Genomic DNA, 14,556 nt, shown 5'->3' on the forward strand with positions numbered 1-14,556 from the left:
TTCTGGCTCCCAGACCTTCCTAATGGTCTGCAAAGGATCGAGCTCAGGTAAAATCACACCCACTCCCATCAGTGAGGCATCAATCTGAAATTCAAGATTCTCAGGAGAAGTAGAAAGAAGCAAAAATCCCTCATGAGGACATCCTCTCTCTAGAGGGAGTGAGAGGATGATTAAGGTTCATGAAACCAGAGTAGTGGCTGGTGCCAATCATCACATGCGCTCCTCTCCACCATCTACCCTGTCCCTCAGGTGAGGACCAGTCCCAGAGGGTCAGCTCATGAATCTCTGGATGCATGCTCCATTCCTGGCCCCTTCTACCCCCATCCACAAGCACATGCTCCACGAGGTCAGTGAGGGGTCATTGCTGAGATTCTCCACCTCATGGGGTCCAGGTCACAGGTGCTCTATCCCAGTCACCTACCACTTCTATGTTTGGGCGTTGGGATCAGAGTGACCCTGAATCAAAAAGGTAAACACCTGACTCTCATACAAGTATAGAATGAACCAGTGTAAAATATTTTATTCAACTCATACTTTAGTGTGGAGACCAGTAAATGGTAAGGATTGGTCACAGAGCATAGCAAAAATCAAAGTCCTTATATTTCAGCAGGAATAGAAACTTTGGAGCAAAGTTTTTGAGTGTTGGAGATGCACTGCTTAATCTCTAACAAGGGAGGGATCACATACGAGGAAAGAATCTGGGTCCTGCACAGAAGGGGACCTGCCTCCATGGGGCCGGTCACTGCTCTGTTCTTGATCCTGATCTAAGAGGATTTCATAAGAGACGCCACCTCAGTCCTGACCGCTGAACAGCCAACGGCGACATGAACATGCTCACCCCTGAGGAGGCTGAGCAGAGCATAAGGACTGCCTTTGGGTGGTGGGGAGGCCACATGAGGGGCCACCTAGCCTGACCCTAAGGCAAGGGGAGAGTGGACAGAGCAGTGGGGACCAGAGCTGTTTCTAATTGGCTTTAGTCACTGTGTCACACCTGATGAATCATGGCCTGGACACCGGGGGGTGCTCAGTGCTCGTTCCTGAGGTTTTTGTGGCTGATCACAGCTGGGACCAGACCCCTGGCACTGCCTGGTGCCCTCTGTTCAGGGGTCACAGCTGTGAACTCCCCACTCCCTGGCCATCGTTAGGCAGTGAGACCTGAACCAAGGCCCAGTGAGAGATCAGAAAGCTGGGAGGGTCTGATGTGCATGTGTGGGCCCTCCCTCTGGTAGAGTATGAAGAGGGGAAGGGAGAGACCTGGGAGAAGCTCTGCTTCAGCTGTGGGGCCACAGACGGTGGGAATCGGGGATGACCTCCACCATGGCCTGGACCCCTCTCCTCACCCTCATTGTCCTCTGCACAGGTGACTAGTTATGGGGACAAGGGGCCCTGGGAAGATTCATGTCACCCTGCATTCTCATCTTGTTTCTAGACCCCAGCATCACCATCTCTGTGTCTTTCCCTCTCCTAGGATCCTGGGCCCAGTCTGTGCTGACTCAGCCGGCCTCAGTGTCTGGGAACCTGGGCCAGAGGGTCACCATCTCCTGCACTGGAAGCAGCTCCGACATCGGTGATTATGATGTACACTGGTACCAACAGCTCCCGGGAATGGCCCCCAAACTCATCATCTATGACAACAGCAAATGGCCATCTGGGGTCCCAGAATGATTCTCTGGCTCCAAGTCTGGCAACTCGGCCACCCTGACCATCACTGGGCTCAAGTCTGAGGACGACGCTGATTATTACTGTGAGTGCTATGATGACAGCCTGAGTGCTCACACAGTGCTCCAGGCCTGTGGGGAAGTGAGACAGAAACCTGCTTCCCCCCCAGCCATGGGGCTTCCCTGCGCAGCCCCCACTCCTCGGCCACGTCAGCTGCTTCCTTGGTTTGTTTGGCCCCAAACTTTCTATGACTCAATCCAGGGTGCTTTGTTTAGAGACTGTGTCCTCGTCCTCTCCAATTCTTCCCCTGCTGCCTGTGTCTGGTTTCAACACATTATTGATTTTCTCAAATCGAGCAGACATTCCTGGATGTGGGGGCAGGCTGCGCTGGCCGCAGCATCCATGCAGTGTGTTAGTCTGGCAGGGCTGCCACAGCGAAAAAACACAGATGAGTTGGCTTAACCCACAGAAAGGTATTTTCTAACAGTTCTGCGGGCTGGAAGTCCAAGATCAAGGTGCTGGCAGGTTTGTTTTTTCCTGAGGCCACCCTCCTTGGCCCACAGATGTGTACATTCTTACTGTCTCCTCACATGGCTTTTTCTCTGTGTACTTACTCTTGGTTTCTCTTCCTCTTTTTAGAAAGACACCAGCCCTACTTGCTTAGGAGAACCCCCCCCCATGAACTCTTTTACCTTAATTACCTCCTTTAATGCCTTATATCCAAAGACAGTCACACTGGGGGTTAGAGTCTCAACATAGGATTTTGAAGGACACAGTTCAGTCCACATCAAGGGGTCAGAAAAGAACCAAGGACACAGAGTCCAGCTATGTTTGACTCAGGATGACTGTCCAGATGATGTGCATCCACACAATTTATTGAACACCTATTATGTGTCAGACTTTGGTTAGGAGCTTAGGATAGTAGGTGGAAAATATGGGAAAGTCCCCATGCTCAGGAAGCTGACACTCTCAGGGGAAGAGAGAGAACAAACAAACAAAACATGCTTTGAAAGAAAGATGTCCTGGGAGAGTGAGGAGATGCGTGGTGGTTGGTGGAGATGGGAGAATTAGGGGGGGTGAACAGGGAAACAGCAGAATGTGATTTAAGTGTATTTAATCCAGGTGCTGCATAGAAGGTGAACTAGGAGGAGGGGAGAGTGAAGGCAGGGGCCAGGTCGGGGTGTGGATGATACGATGTCAGACTAGGAGCCCTGGAGGAGGGCAGGAGCAGGTGGGATGGAGAAGAAAGGTCAGGGTCCCCATGTCTTGAAGGTAGGAGGGACTGAAGAATGGAAATGGGAAAGAGAGGAACCGAGGCTGGGCTCTTGGGAACAGTGCGGGACGTAAGTGAGTCGATTACTTGAGACAACATGATGACCCCATATATTTATGACAGGATTATTTAAACCTTATATTTTCAGGAGACATGATCAGCTCCTGACAAATGGGACTGTTCACAAGACGTCCTAGGAATGCACGTCTCCGGTTTACTTTCATCTCACATTTGATGTAAACTACACCTGTGCCTGTTAAACTTTCTCATGTTGTTGGAGGAATAGAATGTGAAGGATGAACTCAGTCCCCTCGTTCGCAGTGCTGCCCCATATTAGAAATCTTCCACTTTGGAAAAGATGAAAACCACAATTTCCACCAGATTACTTAATTTTAAACTGAATAAGTGGGATTCTGTAATAGGTTTATGTTTACATGCTTCCAGAAAGTTCTTTTATGTATCATGAATAGATAACCCCTAATTGGCTACATCTGTCATTTTGTTGATGAGAAAAATGAGCCAAGAGGAATGGACAGGCTGATGACGCTGAGACTCATTTCCAGATGCAACCCCAGACCTCAGAGCAGGGGGTCTGCTCTCCCACTGGGCAGGGTCAAGGCAGAAGTGTCCACTCATCCTGATCCCAGTCACCCCCTGGGGGACGGGGAAGGATGTGCTGGGAAGCAGGTGTTAGGATGGGCTCATTAGGTTCCAGGATGAACACAGTCTAGTCGGAGAAATAAAGAAAACTCTACTAGAAATCCAAATGTGATGGATGCACCTAGAGAAAGACAGCCCCTCACTGCAGGGCTGAGGAGGGAGGAAGGACTCGGGCAATGCTTTACATTAGAACCAAATGAAAATAGTGAGAGGATTTTTCTAAAATATGTATGCCATGCTATCACTAGGTTAATACGTTCATTCAGAAGATGTGATTCTCCAGAAGTTCAATCAGTCCCTTCAATTGTTAAACACATATGAGCTAAAGTGAGTTTCAAGTGGCCCTGAGCCAGGTGCAGGGACCCCCATCACGTAGGAGAGAACCTCATCTTGCAGGGGCTTTCAACCTGGCTGCTTAACAGTCTTTGGTCTTGAGAATTCTCTCCCAGGAAGGAGGAACAGAGGGATACTTTGGTCTGTTTTAGAACCAGAAATTCAGGGTGGGCTACAAACTTTGGATTATGGTATCAGGAAGACAAATGGCAAAACTTCACAAGGACCAACTGTAAGCAGGGCTGATGAACGCTGCTGGATTCTCTGTGATTGTCTCTACGTCCTCCATGAGTATATAGAGAGTCTCCAGGCTGTTTTCCCACATGGACCAAACTTGCCTCTGCAGTCCCAGGCATCATATCCACACAACAATCAGTCCATAAGGAGACAGACTTGCCCTCCCTGTTCCACTGATCAGGAAATCAGCTTTCAGGAGGGCTGGACGAGCTCACTTCCACCATCACCCAGCTCCACCGTGGTGAGCAGGGAGGGGATTGTCTGACTGGTTTAGGTAACACAAGGGCTGTCCAGGAGCACGTGTGGTCAATCCTAGGCCAACCGCATGTCTGGGAGACTTGGAGTCCAAATAGGAGAAGAAAATGATAGAAGTTTTACCAAATAGTTCTCTAACATTTCCTCACTCTTCCCTGCACCCTCATCGTCAGTTCAGGTTGGGGCATGTACTGTGGACACTCGGATCTGGGAAGGGGACACAGGCCAGACTGTTCCCGTATCATAAAGCCACAGCTTGGCTCCCTGGCCTTTCCGATATTCCTACAAGAGATCAATTCCGGGACAAGACAGATTCGTTCCCATCCACAACGTGTTGATCTGAAATTTAGGTAGTCTCATGAGAGGAAGAAAGAAGAGAAAAAAAAGCTTTCTCTTGATGACCTCTTCTTCCCAGATTTAGTAAGAAGGTAAAGAAGGCTCAAGAAACCTCCATGGTGGCATCTTCCAAAGCTCACCCGGACACCTCTCCCCGCCTTCACTCTCTCCAATGTGGACCAGACTCAGGGACCATCACATGAACCACTACCTCTGTCCACATGCTCCACATGGAAGTTCCTTTTGCTCCCAAACCACAGCAACCACTCCCTTGGCCACCACTGTGTCATTTCTGGGAGTGTCCATGTCACAGAGTAAAGTTCAGAGGGAATGAGAGCACTCAGCCTGATGCTACCTCTGCTGTGACTCTGCCCATCGAGGACATAGAGAAAACTATTAAGAGCCGCAGTTGGTTTTTCCCCCACCTGGACTCTACATGTCAAGGTCCTTCTGGAATGTCCTTTGTCTATCCAATCATATCATGTAATGTCCTCAGACCTAGAATCATTGATTTCCCCAAATTCTACCATCTGTCTTATGTTCTCATTTCCTTTCCACCAGTCAGCTAATGACCCCAACCAAGCATCTTCAGCCCATTGTCACAAACGTGTGTCGGGGGTGGAGTTTTAGAAAAATATAGCATCAGAAAATCAAAGTTTTAGTTGTTCCTGGGAATCACTTCAGGACTTGAGAGAAGCGATTCCTGACCGTAAAGATTCCAGTCCTCAGTCACCACAGGGTCAGTAGATTAGATAGAAGGATCCTCTCAGAGATCTCAGTAAGTAACCTCCTAAATTGTCAGGGAAAATTTTCCAAAAGTTAAACATATGGAGTAAGAACATGTGTCAAAAATTTATTCAACTTATATTTCATTGAGGAGACTAGTGAGACAGTAATAGATTTTAAAGAGTATTTTTTAAATATAGTACATTTATTCTACCAAGACTGGGCCAAGGAAGCCAATTTTCTACCTTGGAAATAAACTGGTGAATGTCTTCAAGGGTAATAAATCTATGAGCTTTGGATTTCTCTTCTGTGTAAAAGTCTCCAAATTAACATGATTCCATTTACAAGAAACATATGGAGAAGGGCAGCTAGACTTTAGATTCCTCCATCTTACACTTCCCATCCGATCTTTCCTAAAGGGGAATCTGTCCTCTCTCTGTTGACTCTCTCACCCACTCTTCACTTCTCACCTTCCTGACATATGGCCTCTCCCTGTCTTCCTTTCCAGCACTCCCAGTAGATCACGCTCAACTAGTGAGCAAGACCCTTCACCTGATAAACCAAACTGCATCTGGGATTCCTAAGGCACTTGCCGTGCTAACTAATCCGATTTTTCCTAGTAGCCCATATCTCCGGGGTCATGTTATTTATCTCTGTCTTCCTCTGTTTGTATCCACTTTTTGGACTTCTCTACATCTTCACCTAAACCCAGGGAATCTTCAAGTCCTGCCCATGTCCTCTCAGATCTCGTGTTGTCTCTGACTCCCTGCTCCCCTGTGATCCCACAAACCTTCAATCCCCCACAGACTCATGAGTGCAGCAGTGTCTGCTCTGGTCTCCTGCCTCCAGTGGTGAAAGTGAGGAAGGGAGACCCCCTGTATGCCTCCCACCGTCGTGTTTCTTCTTCAGGTTCAGCTCTATGAGCAGGGATGAGGCTGTCTAGCACAGCCTAGAATTCCACTGCCAACCCTCAGACTCAACACCAGATAGGTGTTCAGTAAACATTTGCTATTGAAGACATGCTCCTCACTACACAAGCCGAGTAGTACTGGATCAGGATGGGGCCTGAACTGGGAGAGAGTCAGCTGTCCCCGTGCTCCTCTCTCTGCCCTGAGCCTGAGAGCTGAGGGGGCCCCACCAGGGAGAGAGCATCCATGGGGAGAGGGGACACACGCAGCCTCATCCTGTGTGTGAGAGACTAGGCAGACCTGCAAATCCTTGTTTATTGAAGTGGAAGGAAAAGCAAAATAAAATTCACAATGAACATTTCTGCATCATCAGAAAGCAAGCAGTGCCAAAAAAACTCAAGGTGCAAATATTTTGTAAAAATTAATTTCTGCTCAATAATGAAGAAAATTTCATAAAATGCCTGTTGTGTGATTTAATCAAAATTGTTTAAAAATAGCAAAACTTACAGAGAAAATAATATTTCAAGAGGTGGTATCATTGTAAATGCAAAATTAAAATAGAGCTTTTTTCCCCCAGGAAAATTCATTGACTACTCTTGATTAAATAATGACTTTAGATTTTCACTAATCCATTTAAACATTTTGGTGTATTAATATCTCAAAATAACGCAACCCCACTGTAACACACAGAGAGCACACCAAACTGACGGCCAGGATGTGCTCTCTGTCCATAGCAACTCCCCAGACTCAAGTGAGATAAGAGTCTGGTGCATAGAATTCTCAAAGTTTTTTGGCTATATAAATTTTATTTTTTGATCTCATTATCTGCTTATTTTGTTTTATTTTATTTTGGTAAATAGAATCAATGTTTTTCTGTTTTCATTTTTTTTGTTTTATTTTTGGCTGGAGGTGATCTTTCTGGCAAAATCATGTAGAGTGGACATTTTTCCAGATAAAAGCATATAAATCGTTCTCGTTTTTAACCTCCCCTCCCCTGCCCAGAGCATTGGTTCTTGAGTATGAACCACATTCTTTTCAAAACTCTCTAATAGGAAAGATTGATCCTAATAGCTACACATGTCACGTTCCTCTGGGCCCAGGCTCTGTTCACAATGATTCAGAGGTTTGAGGAAAATGCTTCAAAGAATGTCATTTGTGATGACTTCCTGAAGAAAAGACACGGACTTTTTCCCAGATCTGTCCTCAGGAGTGCTCCTCACAGCCCTTCTCCTTTCCCAACCTCTCTGGTCCCTTAGTTCCTAAGGACCCTCGAGTTCCTGACTCTTCCAGCCGCAGGAGTCCCCACCCCTTCTCCTCCCTGGGCTTCTCCTCATTCCCCAGGGAGCTACCAAGTGTGCGCCTTCATCCTCGAAACTCTCACCACTGTGTGTCCTCTGTGCACATCTAGTGAGGGGTCAGGTAGGAGGAGAGGGACCTGGATTCCTGAGCAGCCTGGGAAGTGACTTCATGGCTGACCTGTCCCTGTTCTCAGCTAAAGGCTGTTTCCCTTCATGGAGGGTTTGTATATGAGGCCCCTTCCCCTGAGGGCTCCTTAGAAAGGGGGTGAATTCTGTCTCTGATTCCTGCTGAGGAGGCCCAAGCAGACAACGACAGACTGAAATGAGGTGGGAGGCTGCCCCTGAGGAGGGCCTCGCTCTGCCCTTGGGCAGGGAATGGCAGTGATCAAAGCAGTGGGGGAGGCAGGAGCTTCTGGCAGGGTCACCTGTCCTCTGGTCACAGATATGATGGACCTGGGCCTGGGGCAGCAGGGGCGCTGTAGGCTTGCCGCCAAGGGATCTTTGAGAACTGGGAAACCAGACACCTGTCCCCTGGTCTCTGCTCACTGCTCCCTGGGCCCAGGAGCTGGATGTCTCGGGGTTCCTGGTGATTCTCAGCACAGTCTCAGCCCAGGTCTACCCCTCCCAGAAATAATGATCTCAGGACATTGTGTGTGTGGTGGGAGAGGCAAACAGGAACCGAGGAGGGGTTTGGTTGGCCAGGAGAAGAGGAGCAAATTTGTACGAAGGGCTCTATTCTCTGGGGATTGAGGAGGATGAGAGAGACCTGCAGCGTGTCCATCTCAGCAGAGCTCTGGGGCGTCTGCACCACGGCCTGGATTCCACTCTCCTCCCCTTCCTCCTGCACTGCTCAGGTCAGGACGGTCCTGATTCCCCAGCCCACTAAACTACCTCCCAACCACATGGAGGAAATGTCCCTCCCTCTTTCCCTCCCTCCACCATAATGGCTGTTTGTGTTTCCAGACTCAGTCAGCCTGTGTGACTCAGTTACTCTCTGCATCTGCCTCCCTGGGAGCTTCGGCCATGCTCAGCTGCACCCTGAGCAGTGAGCAGAGCACCTTCTACATCGGATGGTGTCAACAGCACCCTAGGAAGGCCCCTCAGGATGTGACATGCCTGAAGAGTGAAGGAAGCCACAGCAAGGGGGACGGAATTCCTGATCATTTCTGGGGCTCCAGCTCTGGGGCTGACCGCTACTCAAGCATCCCCACCAGCCAGTCTGTGGAGCATCTCACAGCATTGCTGTGTCATTTGTTGAAGCATAGTGATCCAGATGAATGGGGAAGTGGGATGATCCTGTTTCTTCTGACCTGCTACCGACACTGTCACATGGCTCCCAGAAAGAGTGTCTGGTGTCCTGAACGATCAAAAGTGTTGGATTTTTTCCTCTTGTTTCTCCAGGGAAGAGCAAGGCATATAGCTTCCTACCGTGAGCTCCCCAGGCAGCAGGTGGCTGGAAAGCTGCTACAGAGCGACCTGGTCCTGCAGTAATGGTGCAAATGTAGAAAGCAAACCTGGTGCGCCCTGCTGTCTCGTGCGGTGTCATTCCCTAGGGGAGCAGGAATAATCTCCTCTCCAGGCGGGAACCCCAGGATGACGCCCCTCACTCCTGCCTCACTGGAGTTCATTGGAGTGACCACCTTAGAGCTAACTCACTGATCTTCTGGACCAAGGATTTTAGAACTCTCGCAATAAACTCGAAAGCACATGCTAATTTAAGGAGGAGAGAAAGAGACAGAGGCAGAGAGACATAGGAACAGTAAGAATGGTGGGAGTAAAAGCACTTGACTCTTTCTTATATCCTGAGACATTTTATCTCAGGTGTCCAGGACCTGGGTTTGGTGAGTGAGAGAGAAGGAGGAGGGTCCGACCCCATCACAGTGAAGAAAAGAGGTGCTAATCCAGAAAAATGAGGGAGAAATGAGAAAGATGCATTAAGGCCACCTTGACACCCCTGAGACTGAAAGGCAGGACTCTGTGACCTGTTGAAAAGCACACACTCCAGCCTCAGAGGCAGCCGGTGCAGCCGAAATCCTGCCTGCCCTTTCCTCCCCTCGCTCATCCACGGCCCTGCTCAGTGCTCACTGGGACCCACAGGGGGTGACTTCCTACCGCCCCCGGGGCCTGGGGACAGATGGTGCCCAAGGGACTGAGAGAGCCCTAGTTCCCTTGGAGCTTGGGTGACAAAAGAGACACAGACTTGGGACAGCTCTGTCTCCACTGTGAGTCCTCAACAGGCCTGGGTGTGTCCACCATGGCCTGGTCACTCCTCCTCACCTTCCACACTAACTGCCCAGGTGTCATATGACACATGTGTGACCAAAATGGCTACATCAAAAGTACATTAATAATCGCTGTTTTCACATAAAAAGAGAAACAATCCATTAAAATGGGCAAAAGATCTGAACAAACAATTCACAAAGGAAAATAAATAATAAAAAATTTTAAAAAGTGCTTGGCCTTATAAGTCATCAGCAAAAGGGAAATTCCAACTATAATGAGACCTGCACCAAAAGGTGGCCCATAGTGAGCCAATTAGCACAATCAGAGCTGCCTCGGCTTAATGGAGAGGAAGGAATATGCACCTACAGAAATTATGCACGTACTTGGGGCCGGCCTGGTGGCGCAGTGGTTGAATTTGCACCTTCCAATTTGACGGCCGGGGTTCGCTGATTTGGATCCCAGGTGTGGACATGGCACCTCTCAGCAAGCCATGCTGTGGCAGGGGTCCCACATATAAAGTAGCGGAAGATGGGCACGGGTCTTAGCTCAGGGCCAGTCTTCCTCAGCAACAAGAGGAGGATTGGCAGCAGATGTTAGCTCAGGGTTAATATTCCTCAAAAAAAAAAAAAAAAACAACAACAACAAAAAAGAAACTATGCACCTACAGAAACTGATGAAATGAGAAAGTCTAACAAACCAAATGTTGACAGGGATGTGGGGCCAGAGGAACTCACCTATATTACTCATTTGGAATGTGAGATGCTTTGAAAACTTTTGCCAATTTCTGATCAATTGAAATCTAAACATTTAGTTTGACTCAGCTTTTCCAGTTTTATATATTTAAGCAAAACAAAAAAGAAAGAAAGAAAACAATGTCATAAAGGGAAATATGTAAGAATGCTCACGCTGGAAAAGACCTTTTAGTTGCAACACCAAAAGCTCCAACCAAAAAAAGAAAAACCAGAAAAACAAATTGATAATTTGGAATTCATCAAAAATTAAATACCCCGCACTTTGAAAGTCACTGCTAAGAGAAGGACAAGACAGCCATCGACTGGGAGAATATGCATGCAAATCACTTACCTAATAAAGGACTTGTATGGATAATATGTTGCAGAATTCTTTCCATTCAATAATTACAGGAGAGTTCAATTTAAAATTAGGAAAGATATTTCAACAGACACTGCACCAAAGATGATACATGATAGCAAATAAGATCATGAAAAATTTTTCAACATCATTATATATTATGGAAATGCAAATTAAAATGTAAATGATATGCCACTAAACCTACATGAGAAGGGACAAAAGTACAATACTGAGAGGAGGCGGCACAGCTACTCTCACACGGCTGGTGGGAGCACGGAATCGACAAACTAGTTAGGAAAACAGTTGAGCAGTTTCTAAAAGGGTTAAATATATAGCTTCTTAAGACCCAGCTGCTCTGTTTCCCCAAGAAAAAATAAAGTGCATACTCATTCAAAGACTTGTACACAAATACTCAGCAGGTTTATTCATTTATAACATAAAGTTACATATTAAATTTTATTTTAACTACTTAATATATGAAATTCACATATTAAATAAATGCAAACAAATAAATTTACTTCTAACATAAATTACGGCTTTATGTATAAATAGCCCAAAGTGTAAAACATCCAAACGCTCATGAACAGGCAGATGGAGAAGCAGACTGTGGGCCGTCCCTACTGTGCGCCCAGGAATGGCCTGTGGATAACTGTGAAAACAGGGATGGGTGTCAAAATACATATGCTAAATGAAGGAAGCCAGACAAGTAAAGCTGGAAAACCAGAACAAAGATTTGAATTATATAAAATTCTACACAATGGACATTAATTTATAAAGACAAAAGCAGATCAGCAATCACCTAGGGATTGGGGAGGGGATGGCGGGATGGAGTGGTTTCAAACTGGTGATGTCAGCATAATGACAGATACAGTCATCGCCTTGACTATGGTGATGGATTCCCCGGTGTGTTCATATATTCATGAGAGCTTGCCAAATCACACACTTTAAAATGGCAGTTGATTATTTGAAAATTAAACCTCACTAAAGCTGTCATAAATACATCTCAATCCCTTCTTTGTGAAAGAAAAAGTTCTTTCTAATCGGGCTCCAGCTCTCCTCAGAGCCACAGCTTCAGTGCCATGGACTACTGCAAAGGTCCCCTGTATGGTTTGCCACCCAACCACCAACCTAGTCTACTTAATGTCCCTGAGTATTTGCAAACACTGTCGATCTTCCAAGAATCAAGCACATTTTCTAGGAACAGTTATTGCTTTGTTTGTCCACCAGCAGAACCCCGGTCTCCATTCAGACCCAGGGCTCCAGTGGCTCCTTCATGTGGCCCCTGTGGAAGGAGCTGCTCGGGTCTTGCTCCCAGAGCCCTCTGCCTCCTCCCTCACTGCAGACTCAGTCTCACTGTCCTGTGGTCAGATTTCCACATCTCTTCCTCCTAGCAGGCCAGGAAGCACACAGTTAAACAGGTTGTTTATCAATATCACTTACCTGGGGCAGAGCACGGGGTGTGGCGCATGGATGTTTGTGGACCCACAGTGACCAGGCTGTCAAGTCAGTGTCCCTGACGTTATTTCCAACCTGAGACTGAAGTTAGAACAGTGAGCAGCAGGCGACGCTGTGGGTCTTCCCCAAGGTTGCACCTTGGGTGCCCCCTGCTGTGTAATCTCTCAAACCCTCCAGGGCTGGGACATTGGTGCTTGTGTTTGCTGAGGGGTCTCAGTAGCTGTGTCCTCTCTGCTCACAGGTCTGGGTAAGGTCCCACAGCTGCTTCCTCCCTGGTCCCTCTGATGGGGCAAACTCTGAACTCACCCATCAGCTCCTCCATCTAAGGAATCAAGCTCAGACTCAGCTGGTTCTCAGGATAAAAGTGGGATCATCATTAGGGGGAACAAATTTGTGTGAGCAGCCCTTTCTCTTTCATGTCAATGGAGAAGATCAAAGATTTGGGGGCCGCCCAGCCCTGATCTGGGGCCCCAGCAGGCTGTGTGCACCACAGCCGGGACTCCTCTCCTCCTCATACCTCTCTCTCCCTGCACAGGGACAATCTGCAGTGTCCAGAGTCAGCTCCTGAGCCTGTGTCAGCCTCCTGTGGCTGAGACCCTCCAGCTGCTTAACCTTAGTCTCTGCCTCATCACCCACGGGTGTCTGTGTCTGCAGGTTCCCTCTCCCGGCCAGTGCTGACTCAGCCACCTTCCCTCTGCATCACCTGGAGCATATGCCAGACTCACCTGCACTGCCAGCAGTGACATCAGTGTTGGTGGATACAGGATATTCTGGAGCAGCCGAAGCCAGGGAGCCCCCAGGTATCTCTTGCTCTGGCACACAGACTCAAATGAGCATCAGGGCCCAGGATCCCCAGCCACTTCTCTGGATCCAAAGATGACACAACTAACTCTGGTGTTCTGCTCGCCTCTGGGCTGCGACCTGATGACGAGGCTCACTATTACTGTAACACATGGCCTGGCATCACTAATGTTCACATGTGCTCCAGACCCCCGAGGACGTGAGACACAACCCCCACCCCCCCACTCTCCTGGCCTGGTGTGCTCGCCCCCCTGGTGGCTCAGGAGATGGCTTCTGCTGTCACATCTTAGACAAGACCTGATTTTCCTAGAACCAGAACAGTTGACAAAGTCATACCCTTTTCTTCATATCATGAAGAATATCATTGCTAATATATTCTTATCCAACTCATGTTTGCATAGACAAAAATTGCTTGTTGAGAGAGAGAATTCTCTCAGTGGAGACACTTGAGGAGGCCAAAAGAGATCGAGTCAGCCCATGCCCAGCGCAGGGTCAAGGAGCGACTGCGATATGCTTCTGGTCTGACTGTCTCAGTTTGGATTTTGTGATAAAATGCCAAGATGCAGAAATTAATTGTATTCTATATAACAGTAATGAACCTTCAATTTTTAAAAGAAAAACAATAACATACAATATTACTAATATTTAATGAAACACGTGGATATATCTGAGAAAAATTGCAAATCTTGTATACTGAAAATTACAAAACATTTCAAGAGAAATTTAAAAAATAAATGAATGAATAGATATTCCTAGTTTATGGGTCAAAAAACTGACTGTCACTAAGATAACAGTTCTTCCCAAAATGATCCAAAGACTCGCTGCAAGGTCTTCAGGTAAAATGTAATCACGATGAGCCATGAGGGAGAAGATCTCAGCAAAGAAAGGAAATGCTAAGAACAGACATAAATGGCGCACAGCCCTGGGATGCTCCTTCTCTCCCTCCCGGGGAGCCGATCCATCTGGGAAGGGAGGGGTGGAGCGTCATCTTTGAACTCCAGGAACAGAGAGGTTGTTTTCGATGATCAAGGTGAGGCAAGGAGAGCAGCGTTAGTCCCAGAAGAGGCAGAGGCCAGGTGGGGAACCTGCTCTGAGGGCTGACGGGCTGAGGGTGGCTGCAGCAGGCCAGGGCTGGATGCCACTGGGCCCTGAGCCCGTGCTGTCACCCACCATGTGCGCCGGGGGTGATGGGTTTCTTGTTGTCACCTCACCACAAGGAGCACCTTCTGATCTGTCACCTGTGCATGAGGATTGTGACCCAGCGGCTCTAAAGAAGAAGGTGCTCCCAGGGTCCCTGACGTCA

At 47.7% G+C, this 14,556-nt stretch overlaps 1 protein-coding gene across 6 annotated transcripts in view; it reads left to right on the plus strand.

The window, feature by feature from the left end:
• Positions 1-14,556, plus strand: part of LOC102148794 (rho GTPase-activating protein 20-like) — a 99,029-nt gene that overhangs the window by 19,851 nt on the left and 64,622 nt on the right. For all 6 annotated transcript variants that reach the window (XM_070276002.1, XM_070276003.1, XM_070276005.1 and 3 more), the window contains exon 2: positions 1,469-1,744. The gene's annotated coding sequence lies outside the window, so the exon portion shown is untranslated. The remainder of the gene's footprint in view (positions 1-1,468; positions 1,745-14,556) is intronic.

This window comes from Equus caballus, chromosome 8 (genome assembly GCF_041296265.1).
Source record: "Equus caballus isolate H_3958 breed thoroughbred chromosome 8, TB-T2T, whole genome shotgun sequence".
Classification (NCBI taxonomy): domain Eukaryota; kingdom Metazoa; phylum Chordata; class Mammalia; order Perissodactyla; family Equidae; genus Equus; species Equus caballus.